This window comes from Babylonia areolata, chromosome 13 (assembly GCF_041734735.1).
Source record: "Babylonia areolata isolate BAREFJ2019XMU chromosome 13, ASM4173473v1, whole genome shotgun sequence".
NCBI classification, from domain to species: Eukaryota; Metazoa; Mollusca; class Gastropoda; order Neogastropoda; family Buccinidae; genus Babylonia; species Babylonia areolata.
In genome coordinates this window covers 18,777,181-18,786,848 of record NC_134888.1, presented here as the reverse complement: position 1 = coordinate 18,786,848, position 9,668 = coordinate 18,777,181, and positions in this window count along the sequence as shown.

Below are 9,668 nucleotides of genomic sequence, written 5' to 3'. Positions count from 1 at the left end.
GAATCTCACTGGGGAAATAAGGATGCATGAAGGCATAGTCTTGCGATTCTGAAAGGTCTTTTTTTTTATTCTTTTTTTTTTCTTTCTTTTTTTATGGTCAGAAATACTACAGCAACTGCACGCCCACCATCACCGCTGCTACCGAAATCATGACCCACCCAGCGCATGCAAGCTGTTATACAGAATACGCTATTTTTTCTTACAATAGAAAATCATGTGTGGCGTATGTTACATAACAACAATGTACAAATTATTGTATTTTTGTATTTGTATTTCTTTTTATCACAACAGATTTCTCCGTGTGAAATTCGGACTGCTCTCCCCAGGGAGAGCGCGTCGCTAAACTACAGCGCCACCCTTTTTTTTTCTTTTTTTTTTTTTTTTCCTGCGTGCAGTTTGATTTGTTTTTCCTATCGAAGTGGATTTTTCAACACAATTTTGCCAGGAACAACCCTTTTGTTGACGTGGGTTCTTTTACGTGCGCTAAGTGCATGCTGCACACGGGACCTCGGTTTATCGTCTCATCCAATTGACTAGCGGGAGGGAGGGGGGAGCTGAGCACATTTACGTTTGCATTTGTGTGCTTGAGGACACATGTCTGTTTGAGTGCGTGTTGTTGTTGTTAACGCCTACAGCAAGTTAAAAAGGTATCAGGGCAGGGTTGCGTTTCACAATTCTCGAACGCACTAGCACACACACACACACACACACACACACACACCCCCCTCTGTCTGTCTCTAGAGAGACAGAGAGAGACATTTTCGACTGATTGTTGATCAGTTAATTGATTGACTTTGACCAGGTGTCGATGCAGTTTGACTGATTGATTTTGATGTTGGATTGTTTTAGTTTTCATTGTCGTTTCTTTCGATCTGTTGATTAATGACTGTCTTGATTAATCAATTTAAGTTACATTCTGCGCGTCAGTGTTGATTTCAAGACGGTACTGTACTGAGGAAGTGTCTGGATTTGTTCCAGTGTACCTTTTATTTACCTGTGTGGTAGCTGAATCGGTAGCAGCACTGACGAGAAGTTGTGTACCTTGTTTATGGAGAGAGAGAGAGTTACCACTCTTTACTATTTACTGTACACAATGTTGCAGATTGCCTTCTGTTTTTCGGTAGTTTTTGGTGCCCACCGAAACATACAAACATTTTTTTTTTTAATTGGATTTTCATTACATGCGTGATATTTTCCCTATTTGCGCGGACCGCATTGTATAGCTGCATAAACTAACAATGACGACGGAAATATACAGGGTTCATAAAAAAAGTTAATGATCGATCACCTGGGGAACTTAACACGGTTTTCTTTCTTCTTTTGAGGCATGGTGAAATGACGCTGAATTTTCGACAAACAGTTAATGAAACATGCAGAACCAGACTTGCTTTGTTAGGCTTGCACTTTCACCATTTTTGACTCACTTGTGTAAACAAAGTGAGTCTATGTTTTAACCCGGTGTTCGGTTGTCTGTGTGTGTGTGTGTGTGTCTGTGTGTCCGTGGTAAACTTTAACATTGACATTTTCTCTGCAAATACTTTGTCAGTTGACACCAAATTAGGCATACAAATAGGAAAAATTCAGTTCTTTCCAGTCATCTTGTTTAAAACAATATTGCACCTCTGGGATGGGCACAAAAAAAAAGAAGCCTAATTATATGCAAACTAGTTGCATTTAGTGTTATATTTTTTGTATTCTCTAAACTTGGCACTTTGATCTGATATTCTGACCCAACAACAAGAGCAGTCATTATTATCATTTTTTGTTCAAACAGGAACTTCTTTTGCTAAGCATGGAAGTTTTATTTATTTTGCAAACGTTTTGGTGCAGATAGTAAAAAAGGGAAATTACTCTGTAATTAATGCTAGGGGACTTAATTTGCTTTAAACTGATCTTTCTCATCTTAAGCATTGCATTTTGAAATTATACTCAATACATACTTTGTCAGTTGACACCAAATTAGGCATACAAATAGGAAAAATTCAGTTCTTTCCAGTCATCTTGTTTAAAACAATATTGCACCTCTGGGATGGGCACAAAAAAAAAGAAGCCTAATTATATGCAAACTAGTTGCATTTAGTGTTATATTTTTTGTATTCTCTAAACTTGGCACTTTGATCTGATATTCTGACCCAACAACAAGAGCAGTCATTATTATCATTTTTTGTTCAAACAGGAACTTCTTTTGCTAAGCATGGAAGTTTTATTTATTTTGCAAACGTTTTGGTGCAGATAGTAAAAAAGGGAAATTACTCTGTAATTAATGCTAGGGGACTTAATTTGCTTTAAACTGATCTTTCTCATCTTAAACATTGCATTTTGAAATTATACTCAATACATACTTTGTCAGTTGACACCAAATTAGGCATACAAATAGGAAAAATTCAGTTCTTTCCAGTCATCTTGTTTAAAACAATATTGCACCTCTGGGATGGGCACAAAAAAAAAGAAGCCTAATTATATGCAAACTAGTTGCATTTAGTGTTATATTTTTTGTATTCTCTAAACTTGGCACTTTGATCTGATATTCTGACCCAACAACAAGAGCAGTCATTATTATCATTTTTTGTTCAAACAGGAACTTCTTTTGCTAAGCATGGAAGTTTTATTTATTTTGCAAACGTTTTGGTGCAGATAGTAAAAAAGGGAAATTACTCTGTAATTAATGCTAGGGGACTTAATTTGCTTTAAACTGATCTTTCTCATCTTAAACATTGCATTTTGAAATTATACTCAATACATAAAAAGCTTTTTTTTTTTTTTTTTTTTTTAAGTGTATCACAAGTGAGTCTTGAAGGCCTTGCCTCTCTTTTTTTTTTTTTTTTTTTTTTTTTTTAACGATGAAAATCCACAGATATCGCTCATAAACCACTGAGTAACTGTAACGTTTTGGTTGAAGCATCGGTTTTTCAAACGCCCCGCCCCCCCATCCCCCCCCTCACACACACACACACACACACACACACACTCTCACCACCCCCAGGCTGTTTCATGGTGCATGTGTACTCGAAAGAAGCGTTCATGTGTTCGCTGAGAGGTCAGTGGTAGACCATTGTACAGCCTGCATGTTTCGAATAATCTCTCGATTCCTTCTTTATAATTTTATGAAAAAAAAAAAAAAAAAACCTCCTGTCTTTATAAAGGGATCCTTAACGTCTTGTGAAGTCTGTATATTGTTCGCATTCTGTAGCTGCATTGATGTTGGTGGTAAAATGAATCCACATAAATGTTCTCTCTCTCTGTTTTTTTGTTGTTTTTTTTGGTTTTGTTTTGTTTTTTGGGTTTTTTTATTTGTTTTGTTTTGTTGTTGTTGTTGTTTGTTTGTTTTTGTTTTGTTTTTTTTCTTTCGTTTTATTTATATATGGAAGGATTGGTATTATGTGGACTTAAAAACGTGCGCTCGCGCACATATATATGTTTGTGTGTGCGTGCGTGCGTGTGTGTGTGTGTGTGTGTGTGTGTGTGTGTGTGTAATCGAGAGAGAGAGAGAGAGGTGGATATTCGAGCAAATGAGTGACATTTTAGTATGTGGTTTTAAATGTGATGGATCCAATGGCATTATGATAGGCATTGGCACAATAACTATAATGATAATCGCGTGTCACTTCAGTCAGTTGTGGCTCATTCTGCTTGATCATTGTGTTCATTTCAGTTCTGTTTTCTGATCCTTGTTCACAAATGTTATGAAAGTTTTTCTCTTTTTTCCCCTTTTTTTCAGAGGCCTTGCTCAGTGTGTGTGTGTGTGTGTGTGTGTGTGTGTGTGTGTGTGTGTGTCTCTCTCTTTCTGTGTGTGTGTGTGTCTGTGTCTGCGTCTGCCTGTGTAAGACAAAGACAGTGTGTGTGTGCCTGTGTATCTATGCGTGTGTGTGGATGTGAGACACAGAGAGAACACTGAACACTTTAATGCCAATAGCTTTACAACCCTAATGACATGGGGGGTTCATAATACAAATAACAAAATGTGTCAATAATATTGATGAAAACCAAATCCAAAACGAGATCAATCGATTTGTACAACTAAATGCAGTTCGACCATCCATTCAAAGTAATGACTGCGATGTAGAGAAAAAAAAACACACCAAACATATATAAATGTATGACATATGTATTTTCCATATGAAACTGTCAACACTGATTTCAATTTTCACAGTGAACAACACCTGATCTACTTTATTGTTGTTGTTTTTAGTCGCATGTTATTCGCTTTGGCAATATATTTTGCAAGAGACACAGAGACACAGAGAGAGAGAGAGAATGTGTGTGTGCGTGCGTGTGTGTGACAGACAATGTGTGTTTGTCTGTCTGCCCGTCCGCCTGTCTGTCTGTCTGTGCGTTTTCATATTTTATTTTGCATTTGCGCAAGCACGCACACGGATCAGATGAATCCCTTGCCTCTGAATAACTATGCTGAAAGTCCTGTTTGCAATTCATATTTGCTATGATCGATCATTTTATTATGACTATGTTGTTGTTGGTGTTGTTTTTAAATCATGCATTGGACGACTTTTGTTTCCATTCCTTGTCTTATTTACTTTGGTTTGTGTATATTGCTTCATTGACAAATAAAGTTACATTTAAAGAGAGAGAGAGAGAGAGAGAGAGAGAGAGAGAGAGAAATCTGTTGACATGAATACCGTGTCTTTTTTTGTTTGTTTGTTTTTACCCTCAGAAAGGGATGAATGGTTGGAATTATTACATTAATTTTGTATCGGTCCCTCGGTTCTGTATCTTTCATATCTTTTTATATTATAATTTTTTTTTTTTTTTTTTTTTTTATGTAAGCTTATCTATTATTTATTCACCTTTTTCTTCTCTCTCAAGGCCTGACTAAGCGCGTTGGGTTACGCTGCTGGTCAGGCATCTGCTTGGCAGATATGGTGTAGCGTATATGGATTTGTCCGAACGCAGTGACGCCTCCTTGAGCTACTGAAACTGAAACTGAACTCGTAACATACGCTCCCAGTGCCTGATCACAGCGATGGATTTAAGCGCGCAGGTCAGGCATTAACACGTAGTAGATGTAATGTAGCGTATATGGATCAGACCGCACGCTTTGACACCTTCTTGAAACTAAAAATTGAAACGGCTTCTCTGTTAGAATTAAGCAGTGGAACTGAAAATGACTGACTGACAGGTGTAAGCTGTATTTTTATGTGTGTCCATGCTTATCATGTCCTACCAAGTCAGAAAAAAACACACATCCGTGGGGTTGAACCCAGTAGAGAAACAGTCATAGAACTCAACAGAAACACCCAAAGTGCTCACCAGGGGTGGGGGGGGGGGGGGGGAAAAAAAGAGAAAAAAAGTGGCATCACCAGAACCAAGCATAGAAAAAGACCAATAGTTCCTAAACGGGGAAAAAAATCTTTAGCATCCAACACATAAAACTCCACACTGCCTAGAAACATCCATAGTTTCCAGCCTAGATACATCTACAGCACTCAGAGCCTAGACACATCTATAGAGTACTTAACAATGAAATATACACAGTAACTGACAGAGAAAACTCATAGTCCCCCCCACCCCCAATAAAAAATCCACAGTGCCCATCGGAGAAACATCCATAGTGATCAACAGAGAAACATCCACATTGCCCAACAGAGAAATATCCATTGTACTCAACAGAGAAACATCCATAGTGCCCATCAGAGAAACGTCCATAGTACCAATCAGAGAAATACCCATAGTAATCAACAGAGAAACATCCATATTGCCCATCAGAGAAACACCCATTGTACCCATCAGAGAAACATTCATAGTAATCAACAGAGAAACATCCATAGTAATCAACAGAAACATCCATATTGCCCATCAGAGAAACATCCATAGTACTCAACAGAGAAGCATCCATAGTACCAATCAGGGAAACATCCATAGCACCCAACATAGAACCATCCATAGCACCCAAGCACCAACATAGAACCATCCATAGCACCCAACAGAGAACCATCCATAGCACCCAAAAGAGAACCATCCATAGCACCTAACAGAGAAACATCCATAGTACCCATCAGAGAAACATTCATAGTACTCAACAGAGAAACATCAAGATAAACCAACATAGACATATCTAAATTACCCAACATACAAACGTCCACAGTAACCAACATAAAAACAAACGAACAGCCATAGTACCCAACAAAAATACATAGCATAGCATAATCCATAGTACTCTGCACAGAAACACCCATAATACTCAGCAAAGAAATATCTTTAGTTCCCAACACATGAACATCCATTGTACCCAACACAGAAACATTTATGGTACCCAAAACAGAAACATCAAAAGAACCTAAGTGAGAAATATCTAACGACCCAACATAGAAAGGTCCCATAGTAGCCAACAGAGTGATATGTATAGTATCCAACAGAGGAACATGCATTGTACCCAACAGATTAAGGTCAATAGCACACCTGTTTCACTTTCTCCTTCTGTTCGCAGTCTTGGTGTAATCCTATACCAGTCTCTTTCCTTCCAACAGTACATTTCGAATATCTGTAAAGTTGCCTATTTGGAACTGCATTGAATCAGCTCAACCGAGACACTTGTATGCTCTCTGGATTACTGCAACTCTCTTTTGACCGGCCTTCCCAAATATCTGTTAGACAAACTCCAACGAATTCAGAATAACGCTGCCAGACTCATTTGCAGAGCTTCTAAATTTGACCATGTTTCTCCTCTACTTCAGTCTCTCCACTGGTTGCCTGTTTCTGATCGAATAGACTATAAGTTATCCACTCTGACCTTTTCTGCAGTCAACGGATCTGGCCCCAAGTATCTTTCTGAACTCCTCCATATCTATACCCCGTCTCGCCAGCTCCTTTCTTCTTCTGATACTCGACTTCTCAGGATACCTCACGTCAGAAGTAAGACTTATGGACACAGATCGTTTTCTTTTCAATCACCAAAGACGTGGAACAAGCTCCCTGATAACCTCCGTCATTCTGATTCCCTCGCATCTTTTAAATCTCGTCTCAAAACTCACCTTTTCCCTCAGCAATAAGTTCAATTGTGGCAGGTCCACTTCCTTTGCGTTAGCTGTGTTTGACAATGTGTGTATACATATGCATGTGTACATAACTACATACATGTATATGAATGTGTATTGTGTGTGCGTGTGTTTATGTAAGTTTGTGCCTGCCTATGTGTGCGTATGTGTTAGGGTAGCTGTTAGATACACATGTATGTTAAAATGTATGTATGCAGTGTGTGTGTGTGTGTGTGTGTGTGTGTGTGTGTGTGTGTGTGTGTGTAGTCACATTTCGGTGTGTGTATGTAACATTGATGTAATGTTTTATGTTAACAAAAGCGTTTTTGTTAAGCACCTAGAGCAGATTTCTGGATAATGTGCTATATAAGTATCCATTATTATTATTATTATTATTACCCAAGAGAGAAATATCCATAGCATAGCACCCAACATAGAAACGTCCATAGTAGCCAACAGAGAAACACACACACACACACACACACACACACACACACACACACACACACACACACACACACACACACATATATATATATATATATATATATATATATTCCACAAAAAGGCTGAATAAGTGTCGTAGACTCTGCTAGAATAAAATGAATATATCAAATGGCAAACAGCTCAGACCAAAGATAACCGAGAACATGTTAAAAATCTTCAATGAACAATTTGGAATTAAATGCAGCCCGCACGCTTTGACATCTCCTTGAAACTGAACATTTGGAATCAAGAAAAAAAAAAAAAAAAAAAAATCACACGACACGACACGACATCAAAAATAAAAACGTACACTCATAAAACGGACGAAAGTGCGGCCATTTTTCTTGTTCTCACGAAAATGTCAGATAATTAGGGTAGGTAGGCCTAATTGCGAACGAACCAGTCGAAGCGACCAGCTCAGTTGTACAGATAACAGGTTGTGCAATCGTCAAATGTAGCTCTTCTGTTTTTTTTAAAAAAAAAAGTCTTTCTCCGATTCGTTGTACCAGGAGAAGTTCGTCTACTCCTTCTTTTCAACGTTTTTTCAATGGTTAAAACAGCAGGGGTGCCCTAGGGGGTAAATGCGAACGGGCAAGTACATCTGGACAATTAAAACAGAAGCAGGTCTTGAACTCATCAGACATAACATATTATTGGAACATCGCAACAGACTGTTGTATTGTTGGTTTTGATCACACACACACACACACACACACACACACACACACACACATATATATATATATATATATATATATATATATATATTACTCTTTTGAGGCCGCTCAGAAACTGTATAATATCGTACTCGTTTACTTTTTTTTTTTTAATTTTTTAAAAAAAAAAAAAAGACTCGCTTCAAAATAACCTATGGTCTTATTACAAACGACATTATACTGGAGATTCCTGTCAAAACTGACGTTCTGATCTGTTACCAACATACTTTCTAAAATAAAATTCTCCCAGCACTGGTAATGCACAATGCATTCAGCATATCCAATCAAATCAGCTATTTTAGATTACTTTAAATAATAACAATAATAAACTAAAACAGCAGCACTGCGGCGAGTTCCAAGATGGCTGGCCCGACACTTCCGCTGCTGGCTTCACACGCAGCTATAAGGCTCAAAGAAGAAGCGATGCACAATCCATTTAATTTTGAGGACAGTGGACCTACCGCGCTGACTGGGATGAACAGGAATGACGGTAAGAGAGAGAGAGAGAGAGAGAGAGAGAGAGAGAGAAAAGGACGGTCTCCTTTCGTCAATTCGCCGCGTCTTCTCACGTTCGAGAGAACAAAGGGGCGGCAATCCGGGTCTGTGAAAGGGGGAGACACTGGCGCGGCTTTTGTTCTCCTTAATCTCACTTTCACCCATACCCACCCCCCTCACCTCTTCCTCTCTCTCCACCCCGATGTCCCCCCCCCGCCCCCCCAACCCCCCCACCCATCTGTAGTGATGAGTGGGGCAGGCTGTACCAACACAGTGGGAGGAAGAAGAAGAAGACACGGGTAGGATGGGGTGGGGGGTCTGGGGGTGGGGTGGGGTGGGGGGTGGGAGGAGGGGTGCGGGGAGGGGGGTGGGGTGGATGGGATGTTGACATGGACTGGCCTTGGTGACCACTGTCACCCGCCTGACGACAAGGAGGCCTTGCTGAGGAGGACAGTGTGTGTGTGTGTGTGTGTGTGTGTGTAACGTGCCAGCACGTGCAGCACGCCTTGCACCCGCTGACCTTTGCACTTCGCGGCCTGGGCTTGCACTGCTGTTGTTCGTGTGTGTGTGTGTGTGTGTGTGTGTGTGTGTGTGTGTGTGTGCGTGAGTGTGTGCGTGCGTGCGTGTGTGTGTGTGTGTGTGTGTGCGATTTAGGTAGGGCTGCTAATGTTTGCGGCACAAAGCTGTGTGAGGGGCGTACACTGATGTAATGTCCACCGTGGTGGTTTTGAGATTCACTCAGGTTCAGATTTCTTTTTAGTGTAATGTCACCAGGACTGTGTGGTGAAAAAAAAAAAGAAATAAATAAATAGATAAATAAAGTTGTGGACGAACTTTTTTTTTTTTTTTTTTTTTAAGGAATACAACTGGATCATGATCCATTGCGGAATGCAGATCTGATTTTAATTTTTTTCAAAGTTTTTTTTTTACCATCGAGGGTGGACTTGCTGAAATGAACAGTTCAAGTCTGTGGTATAGGGTG